Consider the following 26,381-nt stretch of genomic DNA (forward strand, 5'->3'; position numbering starts at 1 on the left):
AGGAAATGGAAAATCTTGGAAAAAAATATATTAAGTGAAGTAAGCCAGGCCCAAAGAAACATAGGTCCCATGGTTTCCCTTATTTGTAATATCTTGTATATGTATGAGTCAAGCGAAAAAGGTCAGATAATGTGATGTCAGGAACATGAACCCTTAGATGTGTATTTTATTGTTTTTTTCTTTCATGCATGTGTTTCTCACGCATTTATAAGATTATCTCTTTGTTCCTTTGTATATCCCTTCCCCACATTATAACCCCTGCTTTCACTATATTTGATGTCAGTATAACTTGTGGAGGAGATGGGGAAAAACCTGTTGTTTAAGGATACAGGTGGACCTGTTGCAACAATGAGAAGTACAAGTTGTCATGTCCAAAACTACCTTTACAACGTCGGTGCGGGGGGGGGAGGGGGGAAGGGGGGAAGAGAAGGATTGGGATTTGGGGGGTGGGGGGAGGCTGGGAAGTGATATGAAGGGTAAACAAAGGAGGAGGCTGCAATGCTTGGTAAGAAATGTACACATTATCCTGCCCACGTAATTGTAACTCCTCTGTACAGTATATTCACAAATAAAATTAAATTAAAAAAGATTCCTATTAGATTTTGATCCATTTGGGCTATTTTACATACCCTTTTAAAGCTTTGAATGAGGAAGGATTAATAGCAGACTTAAAGAAAGAGGCCACCCCTTCTATTCTATATTTACAATTGGACTCTGAGGTTAAGGACACAATAGATAAGGATGCATTGCAATTAACAGAGAAAAAAACAAGAGGTAAAAAAGCGTGAAAAGGAACAAATTGAAAGTGTAAATAAAATATCTGAGCAAATGAAATTTTTGTTATCAAAATTACAACATATGGAGTTGGAAATTAGCAGAGTGAAAAGAGAACCTGAGAAAGTGAAAGTAAAGCAGCCTTAGGCTCCTTCACTGGCCGATGGAATTTTTATAGCATCAATCCCTCACAAAACAGAGGGCTCAGACAGTGAGTTTGATGATGAAATGCCTATTTTTTTCTTATCCTTTAATTCGACCACCCCCTATGAATGGTATATCTCAACCAGCCAGATATGAATGTGCTGCTGTTGATGATATTGGTAAACTTAAGAAGGCAGTGATGGTGTATGGTCCTTGTAAGGTCTGCCCTAGCATTGAGAGCAGACTCCACCCTCCTTGCAGCAAAGTCTCCACCCAGCACCTGCGTTACCTAGGCAACTGGGCACCTGGAAGTGGTCACATCTGCATCCCCTGAGGTCACATCTGAATTTGATGTGGCCACACCTTTCTCTGCCCATACCCTAGATAAGGCATAGCCCACGCCCAGAGGCACTCTCTTGCTGCTCTTTTCTAGTTCTCTCTGCTCTCTGCTCTTTTCTATCTCTCTCACAGTTCCTTTCTAGCTCTCTGCTCTCTCTCTCCCTGTTCTCACTGTTCTTTTCTAGCTCTCTGTTCTCGCTCTCTGCTCTCACACTGTCCTTTTCTAGCTCTGCTCTCTCACTGTACTTTTCTAGCTCTCTCTGCTCTCTTGCTGCTCATTTCTAGTTCTCTGTTCTCTCACAGCTTTTTTCTAGCTCTCTGCTCTCTTGCTGCTCTTTTCTAGCTCTCTCTGCTCTCTCTTTCTTTCCTCTCTCTTTCCCAGATCTCTCTTTCCTAGGCCTTTCCCAGCCGCGTGGATTTCCAACCTTGCCTGGTCCCAGCAGGTCTACTGAATAAACCTACCCCTTACCTGAATATCACGTGCATGGTGCTTTTCTTACTCGGCTACCTCTTTTTAAAAACCTAACATGAATGGTGGCATGACTCGGATAAAGGGCTTAAAGTCAGGATAGCTGGGACTTCTCTCTGGTATTTTTTCCCTCTTTTTTCGTTTTCTGTTTGTTTTCCCCTTTTTGTTCTGAGGAATACCCACAGTTCTAATGACCTTTTGCGAACCCATCTGTCTGCTGTGGAAACAGCGCATCGATACCATTGCTGGCCTTCACATCCATGTCCACACCACTTCTCTACTCCGTTGAGTGAAGCTACTCTAAGGTTCTCTGTTGCTCTCTCTAGAGGGCTCTGGGGGAAGTCGGGAAGCCCCTTCTGCATGGTCAGCTCTCCTTCACTCACCAGACTGACTCTCCTACTCATTTAATGGGGTGCTGCAAATCATGCCTGAGCCGTGAAACCCCTTTGAAATGTCTCCTGCGCTCCCTGGAAAGCCAGAGCACCTCATGTTTATGCCATTCTCAGATGTAGACAGTTTTTCTACTGCAATGGTAAATGGTCAGAATTCTGTTTATTTCCAGGCTCTCTTTGCTCTCTCTCTGCCATTCATGTCCAACTTTCCCTATCTCTCCCTTTCTTTTTTCTACATTTTGGCTTGTGCCCTGAAGAGTGCGACGCAGGCTGGGTCCCAGGGACCCCCTCTAGGTTCTATCTCAAAGGCTAGCCAATTGTAGTCTTGGTCTATTTGTTCAGGGTGTCTTTGCATTTTTTTTCAGAAATTCGCCATCTTGAGTTTGCCATCTTGGCCACATGGTGGCTTAAGGGTTTGGCCCCATCTGGCCCTTAACCTTCCACCAAACTTACTACTCCATCTGGCTATTCTAAGCTGCCTTGCTAACAATTTGCTTTTTTCACAGGCCCTGGTAACTGAGGCCCAACCATGTGATGTGCTTTGTTAGCAAAGATGTCTAAACACTGTTGCCAAAATTTTAGGTTTTGAGTTTTGCCTTTTTTGTTTTGTGTTGTGTATTCTACTGACTACATGGTTTTAAAATACTGGGCATATCTGTACTGAAATTCTCATCACATCTAATGAGTTTTGTCATTTCAGAATATTTGTCAGTCAATTCTTGATAAGAACCAGGTAAGCTCTACTTATTCTACTTGATCTCCCTGTTGCTTTAGTAAGGTGCTAGTCTTTTTTTTTTTTTTGTCGGTCATGGGGCTTGAACTCTGGGCCTAAGAGCTGTCCCTCAGCTCTTCAGCTCAAGGCGAGCGCTCTACCACTTGAGCTACAGCGCCACTTCCTCCCTGTTGCTTTAATTTGAAATAATAAAGGTCTTTTGTGGCAAAGATTGCAGGTCAAAGCCAGCCCAGGCTGAAAAATCCCTAAGACTCCATCTCCCAACTAACCTGCAAAGAGCCCGGCCTGAAGCATGGCTCAAGACTCTTACCTGTAAGCAGCCAAACACTGGAAGTGTTATTGTAACTCAAAGTGGTAGAGCACTAGCCTTGAGCAGAAGTGCTCAGGGACAGTGCCCAGGCCTTGAGTTCAAACCTCCTTGAATACCAACTGGGACAAGCCATCCCAGAAATGAGCACCTAGACACAGCCAGTCTGGGGAACAAGGGAACATGGAGAGGAGTAAGAGGAGATGACACATCAGCTACTTTGTGCCTGCCCTTTCAAAATTAACCAGAGTCTGGAGGTCAGGGGAAGTAAGAAGCGTGCCCATCCAATGTCTATACCTATCTATCTATTAACTGAACAGGAATTTATAATTCTTGCCTTTGTCACCTGACTTCTCTACCTAGTCGGCAGATGTCAGAAGTAGCTAGGGACATTTCTACAACATTTTAAGCCACAAGTCCTTCCTCTTACCATTTATTTGCTCACTAGTATTTTTTTTCCAGCCCCTCAATGCTCATGAGACTTCTCCAGACTTCATCTAAGGATTCACGCCACCAAGAGACCACTGCTGCTCACTGCCTTCTCTGGGAGTGGACCGAATTCCAGCCTTTTACCCCTATTGTCGAAGCCCCCTTGTCAGCAGCAAGTAGCCAGAGAGAATCCACACCCTATTTTATGATTATTAAAAGGCTGGAATATAAGGTCTGCTCCAGGATGGCGAGCAGACTCCACCCTTCTCACAGCAAAGTCTCCACCCAGTACCTGTATTACCTAGGCAACTGGGACACCTGGAAGAGGTCACATCTGCATCCGCTGAGGTCACATCTGAATTTGATGTGGCAACACCTATCTCTGCCCATACCCTAGATAAGGCCTAGCCCAGGCCCAGAGGCTCTCTCCCGCTGCTCTTTTCTAACTCTCAGTGTCGTATGTTACTATAACATCAGAAGACAGACAGACAGCTGCCCTTAAACCTTATATTATGGAAGTTCCAGTTAACATAATTGATAGAGATATACTGGAACAATGGGGAGCTCATATTCAATTTTAACATTTTTAGTTGGGGCCCATAAAGATATTATGGAAATCTGAGGAACTTCTTTGGATTCAACAATGTCCTTTATCTAAAGAAAAATTAGAAGCAGCTCATCAATTAGTTGAAGAACAGTTAACCAAAGGACATATTGAGCCATCTATGTCACCAGGGAATTCTACAATATATGTTATTAAAAAGAAGTCAGGGAAATGAAGATTGCGGACTGATTTACAAGGAGGTAAGGCATCCACGTACCCTATGGGGCTTTACAACCTGGTATACTGTCGCCTGTCATCCTTCCTAAAAATTGGCCAATAATAGTAATAGATTTACAAGACTGCTTTTTTACCATTCCTGTACATGTAAAAGATTATAAAATATTTGCCTTTTCTTTACCACAAATAAATCATCAAACCCCTCATCAGAACTTCCAATGGAAGGTGTTGCCCCAAGGAATGATGAATTCTCCAACTATGTGACAGGTATATGTTGATAAGGCCTTAAAACCTGTTAGACAAAAATGGCCTCACATTTATATTTCTCATTATATGGATGATATTTTATTTGGAGGACCAAATATGACAGAATTAGAAATGGTGTCACAGTGTTTACCCTCCATATTTAAAGATTTTTGGATTAATAATAGCACCTGGAAAAATACAAAAAAATATCGTGGTAAAATGTTTAGGATATGTTTTTTTTTGTTTCTTGTTTTTTTTTTATTGTGAAAATATGGTACAGAGGTGTTACAATTACATGGGCAAGATAGTGAGTACATTTCTTATCAAGCATTGTAGCCTCCTCCTTTATTTACCCTTCTCATTCCTTCCCATCTGCCCTCCCACAAACCCAATCCCCCCCACAAGTTGTAAAGTTTGTTTTCGACATGACAACTTGTAATTCTCATTGTTGCAACAGGTCCACCTGTATCCTTATTTAAATGACTTGTTTTTCCCCTTCCCCTCCACAAATTATACCGACATCAAATACAGTGAAAGCAGGGGTTATACTGTGGGGGAGGGACATACAAAGCAACAAAGAAATAATCTTATAATTGCGTTAGAAACAAATGCATGAAAGAAAAAAAAGCACTTAAATACATATCTTATGGTTTTCTGCTTGAATCATACATATACTAGAAATTGCAAATAATGGAAATCATGGGAACTATGTTTCTTTGGGCTTGGCTTACTTCAATTAATATAATTTTTTCCACTTCTTTCCATTTCCTAACAAATGCGGCAATGTCATCCTCCATGCTCCAGGATTGGAAAGATTAACATCGTGAAAATGGCAATACTTCCCAAGGCTATCTGGAAATTCAATGCGATACCTATCAAAATTCCAACTTCATTCATCAAGGAAATAGAACAGGCAATCCAAAAATTCATATGGAACAATAAAAGACCCCGAATAGCAAAAACCCTCCTCAATGGAAAGAACACTGCTAGAGGAATATCAATACCAAATTTCAAACTCTACTATAAAGCCATAGTAATCGAAACAGCTTGGTACTGGCACAAGAACAGAACTCAGGCCCAATGGAATAGAATTGAAAACTCAGAAATGAACCTGCAGACCTATAGCCATCTATTCTTTTATAAGGTAGCTAAAATAATAGAAGGGAAGAAAGAAAGCCTCTTCAGTAAACGGTGCTGGCAAAATTGGTTAACTACTTGTAGAAAACAAAAGCTAGATCCTTTTATACCACCCTGAACCAGAATCAACTCCAAATGGAACAAAGACCTTGGAGTCAAAGCAGACACTCTGAAAACATTACAGGATGGAATAAGAGAAACCCTAGGCCTCCTTGGCACAGGCCGAAATTTTCTTATTAGAGACCCGGAAACACAACAAATCAAAGAAAGGTTGGACAAATGGGATTGCATGAAGTTGCAGAGCTTCTGCATGGCAAAGGACATAGCTCGCAAGATCAATAGAAAGCCCACGGATTGGGAGAAGATCTTCATTAGCCATACAACGGACAAGGTTCCCATATCTCAAATATACTTGGAACTCAAAAAATTAAATCCACCAACAACAAAACCTCAAAGAAACAACTACCCAATAAATAAGTGGGCTAATTACTTAAAGAAAAACTTCTCTGAAGAAGAAAGAAGGATGGCCAATAGACACATGAAGAAATGCTCAACCTCCCTAGCCATAAAAGAAATGCAAATCCATACAACATTGAGATAGCACCTCACCCCAGTTAGAATGGCTAAAATCAAGAACTCTAACAAAAACAGATGCTGGAGGGGATGTGGACAGAAGGGAACCTTACTTCATTGTTGGTGGGAGTGTAAACTTGTTCAACCACTTTGGAAAGCAGTATGGAGGTTCCTCAAAAGACTTTACATAGAGCCCCCCTATGACCCAGCACTCCCACTTTTGGCCATTTACCCAAATGTTTAGAAACAAGACCACACTAAAGCTACCAGCACAACTATGTTTATTGCAGCATTATTTACCATAGCTAAGATCTGGAACCAACCCAGATGCCCCTCAGTAGATGAATGGATCAAGAAAATATGGTATATATACACAATGGAATTCTATGCCTCCATCAGGATATGTTGTTTGTAGACAAACAGTGACACCTCAAAAATATCTTTACGACGTGATCAATTACATAAGTTAAATGATTTTCAATAGTTACTAGGAGATATTATTTCCATGCGACCATCCTTAGAAATTCCTACTTATCAATTATATAATTTTTTTCATTATTACAAGGGAACCTGATTTACATAGCAAAAGAACTTTAACTAAGGAAGCTGAAAGAGAAGTACAATTTGTAGAACAGAGAATAAAAAAAATGTTTTTACATCGAGTAACGCTAAATCAACTCATAAATTTATATATTTTAGATACATGGAAATACCCAACAGGAATTATACGACAAAATGAGGTACCATTAGAATGGATTTATACAAGGCATAGATTTACAAAATATATTATGCCTTATAAACAACAGTTGTCAATAATTATTCAACAGGCCAGGCAATGGGTATTTACCCTATCGGTGTATGATTTATTTGAAATTATCTTTCCTTTGTCAAATGTCCAAGTAAAATATTTATTATACCTGTCTGAAACGCTACAAATAGCATTAGTAAATTTTCCTGGGCAATTTTCCTATCATTTTCCCAAAGTTAGATTGTGGGATTGCTTGCATAAACAACAACTTGTCATTATCAATATAATTACCACGGCCCCTATTTCCACTGCTCTTACCATTTCTACAGATGGCTCCAAAACAAAAAGTGCTATTGGACAACAAATAAATATTGGGTACAAACAACTACTTAAGCATCAGTTCAATAAAATGAACATTTTGCTATTAATAAGATGTTACAAGATTTTGTGGGAGATGTTAATATTGTTACTGATTCTGCCTATGCTGTAGGAGTTGTGACTAATATAGTCACTGCAGTTACATATTCATCCAAACCCCAGCTAAACCAACTATTTAAAAAATTACAAGCATTACTGCAACAACGTAATGCCAAAGTTTTGTTACTCACATTAGAACTCACTCTTCGTTACTTGGGTACCTTGTATATGGCAATAATCAGTTTGATAAATTAGTTAGTTTTGCTTCTGCTAAACAGGATCATGCTCATTTACATACAAATGCTAGCCATTTACATATGCATTATAAAATACCTTATTCTCAAACTAAACAAATTATAAAAAGGTGTCCTATATGCAGACCAATGCATTTGAGAATTGTACCTGCTGGCGAAAATCCTCGTGGATTACAACAGAACGAGCTCTGGCAAAAGGATATAATCCATGTATAAGCCTTTGGCCGTTTTTCCTTTCTACATGTTACAATAGATATGTATTCCAAATTTGTTTGGGCTTCTGCCCTTATGGGAGAAACTGTTAACCATGTAATAGAACACTTATTGGAAGCTTTTGCCATTATGGGAGTGCCTGCTAAAATAAAGACTGGCAATGGACCAGCCTATAAAATATCAGATTTAAAAGATTTTGTAAACTTTATGATGTGGTACATATTACAGGAATAGAATATAACCCCCAAGGACAAGCCATTATTGAACGAGTTCATGGCACACTACAACAACAAATTAAAAAATTAAAAAGGAGGAAAAGGTTGGATGAGGGTATGGAAATTTTGTGGTTTTCCATGCAAAATCTTAAAATAATTTTACATCTAGCTCTTTATATTCTTAATTTTTCAAACTTACCACAAGGAGATATTTTAACTAGAGCTGAGCACCATTTTGAACATATATCAGAGAAACCTTATTTAAATTCTTCGGTATGGATTAAGATTGCATTGGATGCAGAATGGCAACTAAGAACATTATTACATAAGGGGAGAGGATAAGATTTTGTGTCTACACAGGATGGCAAACAATACTAGCTTCCTGCCTGATGGATACAGATGAGGCCCAGTGAGGACAGCCCTGTATCCTTCAAGGAATCAGCCACCAATTGAGGAAAAAGAAATCCCCCTGCCCACCTAGGGACAGGTTAAAAAGTTGCCTGGAGAAAGACAAAAGATGTTACAATGCAATGGTAAACCTGTCCCAGCTGAGAATTTGTTCCTGGCCATGTGTGCCCTGCTTACTGTAAACTCTGTCCATGCTAATGCTAATGTAAGTTTTGGGGCCTTTATTCCTAACCCTCCTTTATTGGAACCTGTTGTTTGGGTAGACATGGATATAACCATCTATACTGTTCCTGCTGTTTTATCTCCTCCTTGGAATAATTTCACATTTTGCAATAAGGATGATGGTAGCTTTTAAAATTTTACTTACTATACTCATTCCTTGCCTGTTTGTCTGGGGCCTCCTCCATGTTTAGTAATGAATTGGCAACATTGGGTTTTACCTGGGAAATGCACTTCCAATTCTAAAACACAGCTGCAGCGATTAACTACTTGGCCATTAATAGCAGCTGGGAAAATGTCACTGATGGAGAGTTATCCTTACCTATGTGCAATGATTTACTTATATTGATTTAAAATATCAGCCTTTTGTGTGGCAAGAGTGTAGAGGAACATTTGGAAAAATGTTCAATAATTTTATTAATTGAGGACCTTTTGGACAGTTTATTAACACATGTTCAGAATGGAATATTACCATATATGATTTATCAAATGTTACTAGGATGCCGGAAGCCATTAATGGATCGCTTACTGGAGCTCGATTGATGGCCTGCAGAGATGGAAGCATTGCCAATGCTCTATGGGTTTTCATGCCTGCACCCACTGCTGTTCAGACTCATCTTTGGAAGGTCGCAGCGGCGCTGAAACCTGTGATGCTATCAAATGGATCGTTTTCAAGGACGGTGAACTCTGCATCCACTTATAATTTTACTTTGTACAAATCTTATGATGCAACAGCTTGTGTACCTCTGCCTTATGCATTTTTAGTGGGAAATTTTACATTTTCTCCTACTATTTATTTTTTTAATTGTCACCTGTGTTCTTGCATAATTCCTCTCTTAATTTTAATGACAGTGATCGTACTATGATATTACAAGAAAGAACTCATATTGGCCTGATAAATTAGGAAGAGAATAGTCCCAAAATTCTGTGGATAGTGTTGTTATTGAATTTTTTTACCAAACTACTAAAACGTGCAAAGCGTATGATTGGAGCCATTGTAGCTGTGATCTTAAGCTTAATTGCTATTACCACTGTTGCTGCGGTGTCTGGAATTGCCCTACACACTTCCTTACAAATTAGCACTTTGTGGAAGAATGGCACCGGGATTCACATGAATTGTGGGTCTCACAGGTAGAAATTGATGCTCTATTACAAACACATTAATATTCTTAAACAGACAGTGGAATGGTTAGGAAACAAGTTATTGGTTGTAGAAAAACAGTTATTGTTAAAATGTAATTGGAATTTTACTACCTTTTGCATTACTAATGTAAAATATAAGAAATCCATACATGATTAGAATGTAATACAGCAGTATTTTTCTGGAAATTCTACTGCTGCTCAATTGATTGCTCAGTTACAATTTAATGTACATAAGATTTTTGGTAAACAATTTACAAATGATGATGCTTCTAATATTGCTAATGCATTCATTAAACATTTGGAAGGGTTGGATCCGAAAGAAATACTACAAAGCATTTCACATACTGCTAGTGGTATGGGAATTATGATTGTTATTATTTTGTTTGCACTTGTACTGTTATATTTGATTTTTATGAAACCAATGCAATCATCTATGATAACTCTGTGGAAAGCTTTACTTTTAAAACAAAAGAAAAAAGAAGGAAATTGTGAAGACTCAGGGTCTATGTTTAGGGGGCAGAATGATGCAGGCTTCGCCTCAGGATTATCTGAAGACTGTATTTGAGTATTAGGAAAGCTCTTGGTATGCCGGGCTAGAGAGGGAAAATGTTCTCTCTCCCTATCTCAAAAGACATGTCACAGACTCCTGAAGGCTGAGGAAGTAGCCCTTCTTCTTGCTTAATCATAGATGAACAGCTGGTCAAGCATTTTCCTGATTGGTTTGAGCTTGCTCTAAAATAGTTTAGATAATAATATACCAAGACATTGTCTCACAGGTCAAGTAAAAATGTATCTTTTGAAATTTTTGTGTCAATGTCTTCTGACCAAATCTTGGCAAAGATCATGCTTGCTTGTCATTAAATACCACTAACAATAAAGCACAGCATGCAGTGACAATTGCTGTTTGCACTCTGCATCCACAGTGTCCTTGTGATTTCGTTACGCTTACCCAGGGACCCCAACGCACTAGACGTTGAGAAAAACCCACCCAGGCAGGAAGGTTCTCTAGATTCTTATCTCCAATAAACTTCTTAGCAAAAGCCAGACACAAGTGAGCTGAGGTTGGAAATGGTAGGACACGGGCCTTGAGCATAAACAGGCTCAGAGACAGTGTCCAGTCTCGAAGTTCAAGACTAGGACAAACCAATAAATCAAAAACGAAAATAAAACAAATCCCAAACTTAGCATTTTTCTCACTGTATACAGAGGCACGTAATTAAGGAAATTGCTTCCTGTGTTACATACAGGTAGAAGAAAGAAGATTTCACACAATTATTCTCTTCATACGATGTTATACCAAAGCCTCAAAAAATTGCCCTTTTTCTAAATGTATAAATTAATATCATCCATTTGTTGCCAACTCTGTCTTCATTATTCACATTATCATTTTATACATGAAGTGTTGGTATTATCTATTAACTGAGTTCTAATTATTACTCTCATGAAAGAAAATTCTAGGCAAATATAATGCAAGAAACATTTGTAAATTTTTCAATTAAACCTCTACTTAAAAAGAATTTTGTAGTATCCTATAGAATATGAAATTACAAACAAAACCAAAATATTTATTTTAAATATAAACTCTAATTTAGCAAGATCTACATAGTGCTACATTAGATTAACTTTGCTGTTTTTCCAGGCTTAAGCTTTTGTAATCCTTCATCCTTTCCTTGGAATATATCAAAATGATGATTACTTAGTTTTTCCAGGCTTAAGCTTTTGTAATCCTTCATCCTTTCCTTGGAATATATCAAAATGATGATTACTTAGTTTTTCAAATTTTGGATGGGAATCATGAGCCATTTTGCATCTAAGAATGTTCTGTAATGAAGAGAACATTTCAAACACAACTGAGGATTACATGTGAGTTGCATTTCAATAGGAAACTTGACTTCTCAAAACATAATGGCAAAATTAGCCCAAACTTCCAACTTTGTATTCCTTTCTTGTTTGGTTTGTTTTATTAAGACAAAATTATACTACCTGGTCCAGGGAAGGTATCACTGTATAATTCCACTATCTAATCTCCTGTCTTAGTCTGAGTGCTAGAATTCTAGCCTTGTATCACATTGCCCCTCCATAGTTTCTTGGTTTATTTAATCTAGATACAGACTAGCAATTCTGAATTTCTCCAGTAATATTATCCACAATACTGCTCAAAGTGTTCATGTACTCTTTTCAAAGATGTTCTAACATTTGACACAGGATATGAACATTTTCAGATGCACCCGCAGGAGTCTCTGATTAATTCCTCCATGGACCCGTTCTCATTAATAATAATTACTTGACTCTCTTACTATCTCTGGTCCCTATCTATGTAATATTCATAAACTTTTTTGAAGAAGGTTCTCTTGAGGAGTTTCTAACATTAAAAATTATCACTTGGTTCTAGTCTTACTCAGGACATATTTTCTATTGTTTTCCAACTTTTCCACATATTCTGAGAGTTGCTTCATATGTGTATTTGTGTGTGCATATAAGTGTCTCTGTATATATGTGTATGGTTGTATGCATGTATACAACAGGGTTAAGTTCTTATTCAGCAATCTTGCTCATGAGTGGTATTGCAATACTTGAGCCATGCTTCCAATCCAGCTTTTTGTTGGTTAATTATAGCTTCTCAAAGACTGTCCTGCCCTGGCTGGATGCAAACTGAACTTCCCATACACCTTTACATTGTTAGGTTTTATTTCTCCAGTAGTATCAACTTTTAAATTACAAACATTTTTGTGAGTGTAAAGGCTAAGCTGTAGCCTAGATTTTTAACTTACGAATTCATATAAAGATAGATGAACATGCACATTATATATGCTGTGTGTACACTGTTAGAAGTGTGATCCTAAGCTGGGTGGTGGTGAGATATTCGGATAGGGTTCAAAGCCAGGCCGGGCAGGAAAGTCCCGGAGACTCTTTTTCCAATTAACTACAAGAAAACTGAAAGTGGCACTGTGGCTCAAGTATAGAGCATTAGACTTGAGCTGAATAACAGAGGGAAAGCTCCCAGGCCCAGTGTTCAAGTGCCAAGACCACCAACAACAAAAAATACATAAGTAAAAGAAAGAAAATAAATGTGATCTTTTCTACCAGTTCACGGCTAGTATAATCCCTGCTCTCTCAGGATGGAATTTTTTTCCAATTAAGTCCATGCTCTTATATCTGAATTGCATTGGAAAGAGAATTATGCTTCCATTCTACTGTCTACAAAGTTGCGTGATTAGCAAGCGTGATTTAGAAAGGGAGTGGCCTCATACTTCCTGTTCCACGTAGGAGTAGTGCTTTCTCTATATCACTCTCAAATTTACATACTGGACTTGGTTTTTTTGTTTCAATGTGGTCTTATTTGTAGAATCTTCTATAGTGTATTGAACCCTTATACTTAAACACAAAACTTCTCTTTCTCCTATTATTGCTATTGTTTTCTTACTGTTAACTCATGAACAGTTGGGAAATAATGCGCAGCACATACACTTACAAAAAAATGATCTGAGAACCTTCTTCCCGTTTAAAATTCGCCTTAATTTATAGAGAACTTACAAAGTTTGAACTCAAAATACTAATGGAAAATGTATTTAAGAGCAATATAAATTTCATATTTTCTCTTTACTAAGTTGTCTCTGAAACACGTGTAACCTCAGATCAGGGTGTCTTTGTGTTATTTCGGTGAAGCAAGAAAACATTCATTATATCTCAGGCAGCACCGTAGATTGTTCCTGGAAATAACTGCTACTGGATGTGGAAACTGATCCCAGGAGATGAATGGAATATAGAGGATTGACAAAGTTCAAGTTAACTTGTGCTTTCCTTTTTACTGTACAAGAAAGTCCCAAGGCTTGAAGCAAACTCTGTCCCCGACTTTTTCGTGTGTGTTTTTACTCATATATAACTTTTCTGTAAACTTCTAATTGAGAGAATTACAAAAAGATATAATGTGCCATTTGAAGGCCAGCATAGAACAAAAAGAAATAAAATTGTTTTAAACATATTCTAATGCAGGGACTGGGAAGTTGCCTCAGTGGTAGAGCGCTTGCCTTGCATGCATGAGGCCCAGGTTCGATTCATCAGCACTATATAAGCAAAACTTAAGCCAGAAGTGGTGCTGTGGCTGAAGTTGTAGAGCGCTAGCCTTGAGTTGAAGAGCTGAGGGACAGCGCTCAGGCCCAGAGTTCAGGCCCACGACTGGACCCCCCAAAACAGTTCAACTGCCAAGAAACAATGACATGGAAGTTTTAAAGTGTCTTACCGCTGGTATTTTCACTCCTGAGATGATTCTCTTGTTTCAGGAGTCAGTTTTCAATTCCTTTAGTTTGGTCTTGAATTCTCCAGAGCAATAAGGATTCCAAAAAAGCATCCAGTGAGTATGATCAGTACTCCTTTAAGGAGGGTCCCAATGAAATATCTGGGTTTTTTGTGTTTGCTTGTTTTTTTTAGTTTGTGTTGGTTATGGGGCTTGAACTCATAGGCTGGATCCTGTCCCTGAACAGTTTTTTTTCCTGCTAATCTGCCCCCAAAGCTAGTACTCTACTGCTTGAACCAAAACTCCACTTGTGGCTTGTTTGCTGTATAATTACAGATAAGAGTTTGACAGACTCTCCTCCCAGGGTTGGATTCGAACTAAGATAGTAAGAAAGCCAAGTGACATCAACTGTATAGACGTCTCTCTTCAAAGAAGAAATATTAGATGTTTATTGTGAAGCTAATATTTGACATTTTTTCTTTTTTTATTGTGGGAATACCATAGAGAGGAGTAACAATTACACGGGCAAGATAACGTGTACATTTCTTATCAAGCATTGTTGCCTCTTCGTTGTTTCCCCTTCCCATTCCTTCCCATACTCCCCCTCTCCATAGTTGTAAAGTTCGTTTTTTGACATAACGACTTGTACATCTCATTGTTGCAATGGGTCCACCTGAATCCCTAAACAATTTGTTTTTAGAGAATATGTCCAGCACAGATTCCATAACATAACTCACCAAAAGTAGGTGCACTGAATAATTTTGGAATTAATTTTTTTTGCTTGGGAAGATTATTGATCTTGCCGTTCCTTCTGGGGAACCTTAAAGTCATATTTCACCTGTTTTGTTGGTTGTGGGGTTTGAATTCTGATCCTGGGCACAGGATCCCGCTTTTCATTTCAAGTTGAGCACACTACCACTTTAGTTACAGCACCACTTCCGGGTTTTTGGTGATTAATTGAAGATTAGGGTCTCATGGACTTTCCTGACAAGGCTAGCTTTGAACCACAATCCTCTCATCTTAACCTCCTGAGTAGCTAGGATTACAGTTGTAAACCAACAGCACCCATTTCATATTTGCATTTAGGTGGACTGAATGACACTGTGTAGACAAAGAATGGAATTTTAACCAAATGATGACATTGCAGCTTTTCAGAAAAATTGAGGTAGCAGTAAATATGTCCTCTTTTCCATTTTGTTACATTAATGACTCATGAGTTACGGGACCCTTATATTAGCATCCTGTGACATCTGTATAGGTGTATTTACTATCAGGAAATGTTCATAGAGAAATATAGAAAGACTGAGATTTTTAGAAAACAAAGGAAATAAGGTATGAAACAACAGCATAGAAGGAGGTATATTTCGGGAATTCTGGGAAGATGGCAGAGGAGAAGCTGGAGGGAAATAAAAAGCTCTTCCATAGAAAGCAGTTATAGAGTTCCAGTCGACAGTCCTAAGCCAGGAATCACACCAAGTGTGCCATCACAGGACAGAGAGGCCAGAGAGGGAAAATCCAGGCAAGGTGACAGATCTGCGCTCTTGCCAGCAACTGCTGCTGCTGTTGTGGCAGTGGTGGCAGTGGGGGAGGTACCGACATACCTGAAACAGAGAGAGTCTGGGGACAAAAGAGCCAGACACGGAGGGCAAGCAGATCCTACTCAACATCAGCAAGAACCGACAAGGAGCAGACATCTGCATTTCGCAGACCAGAGATGACCCAGGAACCAAGACTCAGTATGAGTAGAAGCCTGACTTGCTCACTCCTTCTCAGGGAGCAGAGGAGGGAAGGTCACCCCTCCCCCCCCCAGTACCGGAGATCTGCATCTTGGATACCGACAAAGCTTGGCGGAGCTGCTAGCTCCAACTCAGGCCTTGGAATAAAACTAGGGTCATTTAGCAGGTCACAAGAACTTAATGGCGTGACCTGCCAGACTCAGCTCCACCCAGGGAAAAGTCACCCAGTTCGGGCGACAGCCCTAGGATTGGCTTTCTTCATTGGGTAATCAGAGCCACAGGCTGCCCCTCTCTTTAGTAGCCTCGACATCAGCAAACAGAAAACCTGAGAGTGGCTCCAGGCTGTCCTCTGTGAGTTTCTCACAAACTAGGCCCCGGGAAAAGCTACTCTTTGCTGAAAGGCCTGAACTCTACTCAGAACATCGCCTCATCACAGCATCTCCAAACTTGAGGAAAAAGCCATCTCCCTCTTTTGTGATAATCAAAGCACACCCCCCTCCTATTGAACTAACTTGGGGAGGATCGAAAAATCCTGGGTAAAGCAGAAAATTTTTCTGCCTGTCCAAACAAACTGACTTAAGAAACCAACCAAGCCACAAGACCACAAGCAGACCAGAGACTACAACCAGAGGCTGATTACAGACACAAGGAGGATACAGGATTTTTCCCAACCCTCCCCAAAAAATCAAAGAACTTTTTTTTCCTCTTCTTCTTTTTTATTATACCTTTAAAAAGTTTTTTTTCTTTTCTAAAACTTTTTTTAATCTTTAATTTTTACCTTTTTTGAAAAACAAATATTTTCTAGTAACTTTTTTCCCCCTTATAATCTTTATTTTAGGGACACATGTGTGTGTGCATTTTTCTTTCTTTTTTTTTTCTTCTTTTAAAAATTTTTTTCTTTTTGTGTTTTGCTTAGCTCGACTGAATTTCTGATCTTTTTTTTTCTTTCTTCCTTACCCTTCTCATCTTTTCCTCTCTTTTGTTCCTCTTTATGGGACTTAATTGTTGTTATGCACATCCTCAGATAAACCCGTAGTTAACTATTAGGCTCTATCCCCCATTGTGTACACACTTAATCCAAATTTATTACTCAATTCAAAACTTCTGAGACTTAAATTCCTTAATAGCAGTACTACCTCTTTATACCTATATAACATTTTAAGTATTTTTATTTTTAAAATTTTCACATCTCCGTTATATCCCTCCCCTTCTCTGAATATATTCCCATTCTTTGAATAGTTTGTTCTCAAATCTGCATATTACTAATTTTTATTTTTCTATTTTTTTCTGGTCTCTTTTTTCCCTTTCAATTTCTTCTTGTTTTTTCTCTCTCTACTTCCATCCTATCCAACCTATTTCCTGCTTTGAGACGAGGACTTAGTTAACTCTCCCTGTATCTTCCCACATCACTCCATTAGTATTTTTTTACCCACACCTCTCCCTAACCCTAATAACTTCTGGTTTACTAAATTCTTCTTTGAGGTTCATAGCCCATTAATATATAGTTGTTTGAGGTTGAATAAAGGTATCTGTTGAACTAGATTGTGTCTGCAGACTATTGACTATGCAAACTCAGACTTTGGTTGATGCTTGCCTTAAGTTAGTGTTCTTGGACAAAACTGGTGTTACTTTCATTCCAAATGGGCAGAGTAAGGCGGAAAACCACAGGAAAAATGGCAGGTCCGGGTATCTCCATTCCCATTCATGATAATCAGAGGACAGAACAGATAATGAATAATTCAGAGGAGAGTTCCCAAATAGGTCTACAAACACTGCTGGCAAACATGATAAATGAAAAGGTTGAAACCATACAAAGAACTCTGTATGAGCATGATAGAAAGAGAGAGGACACAAACAAAAGGTCAATGCAGGAAAAGATTGAAAATTTACAAAGTATTCTGTATGAGCATTAGAGGGAAAGAGAGGAGACAATAAAAAGTTCTATACAGGAATATCATGAGGGTGAGGAAGATACTCAAAAACTGATACAGGATTTGCGTGTGCAGCTTCTTGAGAATACTCAAAGAGACAGGCAGGAATGGCATGAACAGGAAGAAGCTAAGCAAAAAGTAATACAGAAATTGAGAGAGAAGGATGAGAATACACAAAGATCACTAAAGGCATTCATGGGATCCATTAACAAAGAGCTGAAGGAAGTCAGGGAAACCACAAAGGGAATGCTGAATGGAACCCAACAGAAGGAATGGGAGTCCAAGGAAACCATAACCAATTAACTAAGCGATTTGAGAATAAACACTGAACACCAAATTAAGGAAGTAAAGAAGTCCATACAAGATCTAAAACAAGGCTTCAACAAAGAATGTGAAGACATCAAAGCTGACCAATTAGAAGGAAAAGAAATAAAAAACAAAGTAGAAAGTCTTAACAGCAGGTTAGACCATGCAGAAGATCGAAACTCGGGGATTGAAGATAGCCTAGATATTATAGAGAAAGAACATACAACCATCCAAGACAAGTCCAAAAAATATGATAGATCTATCCAACACTTGGAAGACACCATCAAAAGACCTAATCTAAGGATAATGGGTGTAGAGGAGTACCTAGAAACAGAAGTTAATGGTCTAGGAAATTTGTTTAACAGGATCCTAGCAGAGAACTTCCCAAACATGCAAAAAGATAGGCTTATTCAGATACAAGAACCTTTTAGAACTCCAAATAGACCAGATCAGAATAGAACATCACACTGTCACATTATAATCCACACAGGATCAACTCAGACAAAGGAAAAGATCCTTAAAGCTGTCAAGGAGAAAAGGTTAATCACCTATAAAGGGAAATCATTTAGAATCACCTCAGATTTCTCAGCAGAGACAATCAAAGCAAGAAGAGCCTGGAATGATGTATGCCAAGCCCTAAAAACAAACAAGTATCCACCAAGAATACTGTACCCAGCTAAACTCTCCTTCATAACTATAGGCCAAATAAAAACATTCCATAGCAAAGAAAAATTGAAACAATACATCTCCACCAAACCAGCCCTAGAAAAGATTCTTAAGGATGTCCTTCACAGAGAAAACCAACAAGACCACTATAAAGGCCAAAAAACTGCACCAAAAGTGAGAATCCAAGAACCATAGGAAGAACACAGTTTTCGCAACCCCAAGAAGGTGGATAACATGGCAGGAACTCCCAAATACCTCTTAGTCCTAACTCTTAACATTAACGGACTTAACTTTAAAATTAAGCGACATAGACTGTCTAGTTGGATTAAAAAATAAGATCCTTCTATCTGCTGCCTTCAGGAGTCACACCTTGCCCATAAAAACAAACACATTTTCAATGTTAAAGGCTGGAGCAAAATCTACCAAGCAAACGGCCCCCATAAACAGGCGGGAGTTGCAATCCTAATATCAGATAAAATAGATTTCAAATTAAAATTCGTGAGAAGAGTTAAAGAAGGTAGCTAAATACTAATTAAGGGATCTCTCTTTCAGGAGGATATTACAATTCTAAATATCTATTCGCCAAAAAATGTAGCACCCAAATATATCCAAGAAACACTACTTTCCCTCAAATCCCATATAGATCCAAAGACATTAATTGTTGGGGATTTTAACACACCACTCTCCACACTAGATAGATCAATTCGGCAAAACTCAACAGAGAAACATCAGAAATAAACAGCTGCATAGGTCAACTAGATTTAAAAGACATCTACCTAATATTTCACCCAGCAGCATCAGAATACACGTTTTTCTCAGCAGCACATGGAACATTTTCTAAAATAGACTACATTTTTGGCCACAAAGCAAACTTGTCCAAATTCAGAAACATTTAAGTTATACCTTGCATTCTCTCTGACCACAAGGGAATAAAATTAGAACTCAACACTAACAGCCACCAAAGAATTTCCGGTAACACATGGAGGCTGAACAACAGTGTTGGACACCCAGTGGGTCATGGAAGTGATTAGATGTGAAATTCAAGTATTCATGATATTCAACAAAGATGTACACACAAATTACCAGCTCCTCTGCGACATAGCAAAGGCAGTACTCAGAGGCAAGTTATAGGTCTGAGTTCCCAAGTCAACTAATTGGAGAGATCTGAAACCAACACATTAATGAGACGTCTGAACCTCCTTGAAAAAGAGCAGCAAGATAAACCCCAATCAGGTAGACGGAAAGAAATAATTAAAATTAAATCAGAATTAAATGAATAAGAATCCAAAAAAAAACTATACAAAGTATCAACAAAACAAAGAGTTGGATCTTCGAAAAAATCAACAAAATTGCCAGACCCTTAGCAAATCTTATCAGAAAAAGAAGAGAACACACCCAAATAAATAAACTCAGAGATGAGAATGGAAACATCACCACGGAAACAACCAAGATTCAGAACGTTATAAGGGAATATTTCTCAAAACTTTATGCTAATAAGTTTGAGAACTTGACAGAAATAGTCCTTTTCCTAGCAAATATTGGCATGCCAAAACTAAACCAAGATGAGTTAAATCAGCTTAACAGGCCCATATGAAGCATTGAAATAGAAACAACAATAAGAGACATCCCAGCTAAGAAAAGTCCAGGACCAGATGGTTTTACAGCAGAATTCTACAAGGCCTTCAAAGCAGAGCTCACACCAATACTCCTCCAACTCTTCAATGAAATTGAAAGAGAATGTTCACTACTGAACTCGTTCAATGAAGCCATCATATCCCTCATACCAAAACCAGGCAAGGACTCATCAAAGAAAGAGAACTATAGACCCATTTCTTTGATGAACATTAATGCAAAATTTCTCAACAAAATTTTGGCCAAACGATTATAACAATTCATCCAAAAAATCATACACCAAGATCAAACAGGATTCATTTCAGGGATGCAAGCTGTTTCAATATACGCAAATCAAGTATTATTATTCATAACATAAACAGGAGCAAGGATAAGAACTATATGGTTATCTCAGTAGATGCAGAAAAAGCATTTGACAAGATCCAACACCCCTTTATGATGAAGGTTTTGGAAAAATTAGGAATCCATGGAACATTCCTCAATACAATAAAGGCTGTATATGACAAACCTACAGCCAGCATTATACTTAATGGTCAAAAACTAAAGCCATTTCCTCTTAACTCAGGAACAAGACAAGGATGTCCACTCTCTCCACATCTCTTCAATCTAGTATTAAAATGCCTAGCTACAGCAATAAGACAAGATAAAAAACATAAAGGGGATCCAAATAACGAAAGAAGAAATAAAACTCTCCCTCTTTGCAGATGACATGATCTTGTATTTAAAGAATCCCATGGACTCCACTCCCAAATTACTCAAGCTGATTCAAAACTTTGACTAAGTAGTAGGGTATAAAATTAACCCCAAAAGTCAATGGCTTTTCTGTATGCCAACAATGAGAAAAGTGTGGATGAAATTAGGAAAGGAACTCCATTTGTAATCCCACCTCAAAAAATAAAATACCTAGGAATTAACTTAACCAAAGAAGTGAAGGACCTCTATGATGAAAATTTTAAAATCTTGAAAAAGGAAATCAAAACAACTTACAAAATGGCAAAATCTCACATGCTCCTGGATTGGAAAGATTAACATTGTGAAAATGGTAATACTTCCCAAGGCTATCTACAAATTCAATGCGATACCTATCAAAATTCCAAACTCATTCCTCAAGGAAATAGAAGAGGCAATCCAAAAATTCATATGGAACAATAAAAGACCCCAAGTAGCAAAAATGCTCCTCAACGGAAAGAACACTGCTGGTATAATATCAATACCAAATTTCGAACTCTAATATAAAGCTATGGTAATCAAAACTTCTTGGTACTGACATAAGAACATGCCTCAGGACTAATGGAATAGAATTGAAAACCCAGAAATGAACCTATAGACCCATACCCAATTAATGTTTGATAAGGGAGCTAAAATAATAGAATGGAAGAAAGACAGCCTCTTCAGTAAACGGTGCTGGCAAAATTGGTTAACTACTTATAGAAAACTATAACTAGATCCTTATATAACACACTACACCGGAATAAACTCCAAATGGATCAAAGACCTCGGAGACAAAGCAGACACTCTGAAAACGTTACAGGATGGAATAGGAGAAACCCTAGGTCTCCTTGGCTCTGGTCCAAATTTTCTTAATAGAGACCCGGAAACACAACAAATTAAAGAAAGGTTGGACAAATGGGATTGCATGAAGTTGCAGAGCTTCTGCATGGCAAAGGACATAGCTAGCAAGATCAGTAGAAAGCCCACGGATTGGGAGAAGATCTTCACTAGCAATATAAGGGATAAGGGTCTCATATCTCAAATATACTTGGAACTCAAAAAAATCAAATCCCCCAACAACATATCCTCAAAGAAACAACTGCCCTATAAATAAGTGGCCTAAAGACTTAAAGAGAAACTTCTCTGAAGAAGAAACAAGGATGGCCAATAGACACATGAGCAAATGTTCAACCTCCCTAGCCATAAAAGAAACGCAAATCAAAACAGCATTGAGATACCACCTCACACCAGTTAGAATGGCTATAACCAAGAACTCTATCAACAACAGATGCTGGAGGGGATGTGGACAGAAGGGAACCTTACTTCATTGTTGGTGGGAATGTAAACTTTTTCAACCACTTTGGAAAGCAGTATGGAGGTTCCTCAAGACTTCACATAGAGCTCCCCCATGACCCAGCAATCCCACATTTGAGCATTTACCCAAATTTTCACAAACATGACCACACTAAAGCTACCTGTACAACTATGTTTATTGCAGCCTTATTTACCATAGCTAAAATCTGGAACCAACCCAGATGCCCCTCAGTAGATGAATGGATCATGAAAATGTGGTATATATACACAATGGAATTCTATGCCTCCATCAGAAAGAATGACATTTCCCCATTTGTTAGGAAATGGAAAGGCTTGGAAAAAATTATATTAAGTGAAGTAAGCCAAGCCCAAAGAAACATAGGTTCCATGGTTTCCCTTATTTGCAATATTTAGTATATGTTTGAGTAAAGCAGGAAAGGTCAGATAATGTGATGTTAGGAAAATGAACCCTTGATATGTTTTTAAATGTTTTATTCTTTCATGCCTTTGTTTCTAACTCATTTATAAGATTATATTTTTGTTGCTTTGTATGTCCCACCCCCAGAGTACAACCCCTGCTTTCACTATATTTGATGTTGGTATAATTTGTGGAGGAGATGTGGAAAAACAAGTCGTTTAAGGATACAGGTGGACCCGATGCAACTATGAGAAGTACAAATTGTCATGTCAAAAACGAACTTTACAACTTTGGTGCGGGGTGTGGCCTTTGGGGTTGGGGCGTTGGGAGAGGCTGGGAAGGGATATGAAGGGTAAACAAAGGAGGAGGCTGCAATGATTGATAAATGTACTCATTATCTTGTCCATGTAATTGTAACGCATCTGTACAGTGTGTTCACAAAAAATAAAAATAAAAAATAAAAAATTAAAAAAAATTTAAAAAGAAAAAAGGAAAAAATGCACATAAGTTAAAAAAAAAAAGAGAAACTTTTATCACGCAGAGATTAAGAAGTAGCCTAAGAGATTTAGAATGATAAAGGCAATGAGCAAAAGCCTAGTTTACAACTATTTCTTCAATAACCAAAAATGGTTCTCTAGACCAGTTTCTGGTATACCTTATTTACTATCATTTTTTTCCTTCCATCTGGAGTTACTCCTTATTTTCTGTCACAACTATTAATTAGCCTCTGCCTTTTTGATGCCAAAACTTATCAAAAGGAATTCAAAATCACACTTAGACTACTTTTCACTTTGTGATGAGCAGTGATGACACAAAATCCTTGAATCCTTGAATTTGCAGAATTAATCTTCAGCTCACATCTAAGCACATTCCTGGCATTAATTGCGGTGACTTAATGAACAAAACTTTTTTCAACACAGTATCCTAACATAAGTAAAATACATGAATTACGGGCTATTATTAGGTGTCAGTATGGAAGTAGCAATTATGTATTTCAAATATGGGTTCTTTATTTTCCATTTTTTTTGCCAGTCTTGGGGCTTAAACTCAGGGGTAGGGAATTATTCCTGAGCTTTTTTTTCTCAAGGCTAGCACTCTACCACTTGAGGCACAGCATTCCTTCTAGTGTTTTTCTTTTTTCTGTGTTACCGAGGAATTGAACCCAGGGCTTCATGCATGCTAGGCAATCACCGTACCATGAAGCCACATTCCCAGAGCCCTAAATGACTTTCTTAAGAAGGCATTACATTTTCACTCCGTAACTATGTATCATAAGTTTGGCCAGGTGCTAGAAAATGATGTAGAAAGCAATACAATTCAATAAGTCCAGTAAGGCTGGATGGACAATGAATTTCATGGTCTAGCCAGGGAACAGTGGGGCTTACCTCAGGGAGCTGTTTCAACAGGCTGAGCAAGACAGCTCCTGTCCCACAGCCCACCTCCAGAATGAGAGGGTCACCTTGGATTCCAACCACATGGGGATGCTGGACCCCCTCCTCCAGCACCTATTCAACCAGTTTTTGTAAAAGAGAGAGAGAGAAGTCAGAATTAAAATTAAGTTGAGTGCCGGTGGCTCAGAACTCTAATCCTAACTACACTGGAGGCTGACATATGAGGATCATGGTTCATAGCCAGCCCCCGCAGGAAGGTCTTTGAGACTTTTATTTCCAAAGAACCACCAGAAAACCACAAGTGGTGCTGTGGGCTCAAGTGATAGAGCACTAGCCTTTTGCTGAGGAGCTCAGGAACAGTGCCCATGCCTAGGGTTCAAACCCCACAAGTGACAAGAAGTGGACTTCCTACCACAAGAAGTGAATTGAATTGCACCCATTGTCTTAGGGAGCATGGTAGTGAAGTCAGGCCGAGCTTCCTGTGAAGTTGAAGTCATAAGGACGTCACCTGACTTCTCTGTGCCTCGGTTTCCCCAGATGCAAAATTCAACACAGTAAAGGATCCCCTTCCTCATGGGGATAGGGTAATGATGAAAGAGAGCCATGGTTTGTTTCAAAATCCCCAGCTGTTGCATGATTAATAACTGCTCCACCTGAGTCCTTTGTGGGTATCTTCCTGTCATTTGCTCACAGAATTGCAGAGAACCTTCTCTGTATGCCACTCACTCCATGCCAAGCCATGCTCCAGAGATTCCCTCTCTATAAATCCCTTGTTTCCTCAAAACCGTCCTGTGAGGAGAATGAGGTCTGATGGTTGTGGCCCTACCCAGAGCTTCACCTGTGGTCAAGAATCGGGTGCTGTGAACTAAAAGTTTGGGATAATCCATCTAAATCGCTGACTGAGCATGGCGCTACATGTTTACAACTACAGAGGACCAGGCCTGGTGGGGCATACCTGTCCCAGATAGGAGAACCTCAATCCAATCCAACTAGAGCATATATTGAGTTTCTGTTTCAGAAATGCCCAAGACAGAAAGGTGGCTCCTCAGATCCAAGAAAGGGGTCATGGTGCCCCCAGAGGCGTGTCTGATCCCAGGTAGTGGTCATTTGGGAGCAGCCACTCACCTGTGCTGCTGGGAAAAGCTGCTGGAGGCTGCTCCAGGTGGGGCAAGCAGCAATGGCAGCGGCATTGCAAACACATGGGCCAAGAGCAGAGAACCAGGGCCAGGGACCAGGTCAGGTCTTTAGGCGGGCTGGCAGTGTACCATTGCCTGAGGTTTGAAATCCTGCAACTTGGAAAGGTGAGGAGGGAGCGAGGGTGTGGGCAGGTATCTCAATTTTCTACTATATTCCAAAGTTGTTTGAGTCTCTTCCTCACCACTCAGCCACCTCTACCTTCCTCAACTGCTGGTAGTGTTGTAAACTAACAGAGGGAATCCCGGGTACTACTAGGCAGCATGGAATGTGGGCGTGGTCACCATTCTTATATCCCATTGGTCAGAAATAATCATGAAAGAATGGGGGTGTGGCCAGAATTCTGTGATGCAAGCAGCATTTGCGGAGTCAAGAAGATAGCAGCTCCCCCAGCCCTTTTCCCACTGAACAATGTCCAATTCAGTTGGAGATGAGATGGTGACCTGCTTTAGCTGGATGACTACACAGATTGTTCTGTATGTCTGTTTGTTGCCAGACCCGGACCTTGAACTCAGGATCTGGGCACAGTCTGAGCACTGCTTTTGTTCAAGGCTCGCCCTCCACACTGGAGCCCTGGGCTTCTGGCTTTGTTGGCACTGAAGTTGGACAGAGGTGTCAAGGACTTTCCTGACTAGGATGACTTTGACCATGATCCTCCCATCACAGCCTTGTAAGTATCAAGGAGGACTGCTGAGAGCCACTGGTGCCTGTCTAATCATTGGTCTTGCTGATATTCTTGGACAGCCCGGTGAGTACCCTATCTCCAGGTTGAAGTGGTGGGAGCTGGAGCTCACAGTTGGAATCCTGGTTCTGCCACCTCCAAATGGCTGGAGATCCTAAGGAACTCATTCCTATCCATATTAATACCAATGGAATGTGATGTATGTCATGGTTGGGCAGTTCTTGA

The 26,381-nt window shown here is 39.2% G+C and overlaps 1 long non-coding RNA gene across 1 annotated transcript in view; it reads right to left on the reverse strand.

Annotated features, from left to right (window-relative positions):
* The window catches only part of LOC138818250 (uncharacterized), a 62,042-nt gene extending 36,397 nt beyond the window's left edge, over positions 1–25,645 (reverse strand). The window contains exons 1-2 of the long non-coding RNA XR_011369022.1: positions 25,406–25,645; positions 24,275–24,394 (exon numbers count right to left, since the gene is read on the reverse strand). This is a non-coding gene — a long non-coding RNA (uncharacterized lncRNA). The remainder of the gene's footprint in view (positions 1–24,274; positions 24,395–25,405) is intronic.
* Positions 25,646–26,381: the final 736 nt, after the last annotated feature.

This window comes from Dipodomys merriami, unplaced genomic scaffold (genome assembly GCF_024711535.1).
Source record: "Dipodomys merriami isolate MVZ:Mamm:240054 unplaced genomic scaffold, mDipMer1.0.p SCAF_721, whole genome shotgun sequence".
In the NCBI taxonomy this organism is placed as follows: Eukaryota; Metazoa; Chordata; class Mammalia; order Rodentia; family Heteromyidae; genus Dipodomys; species Dipodomys merriami.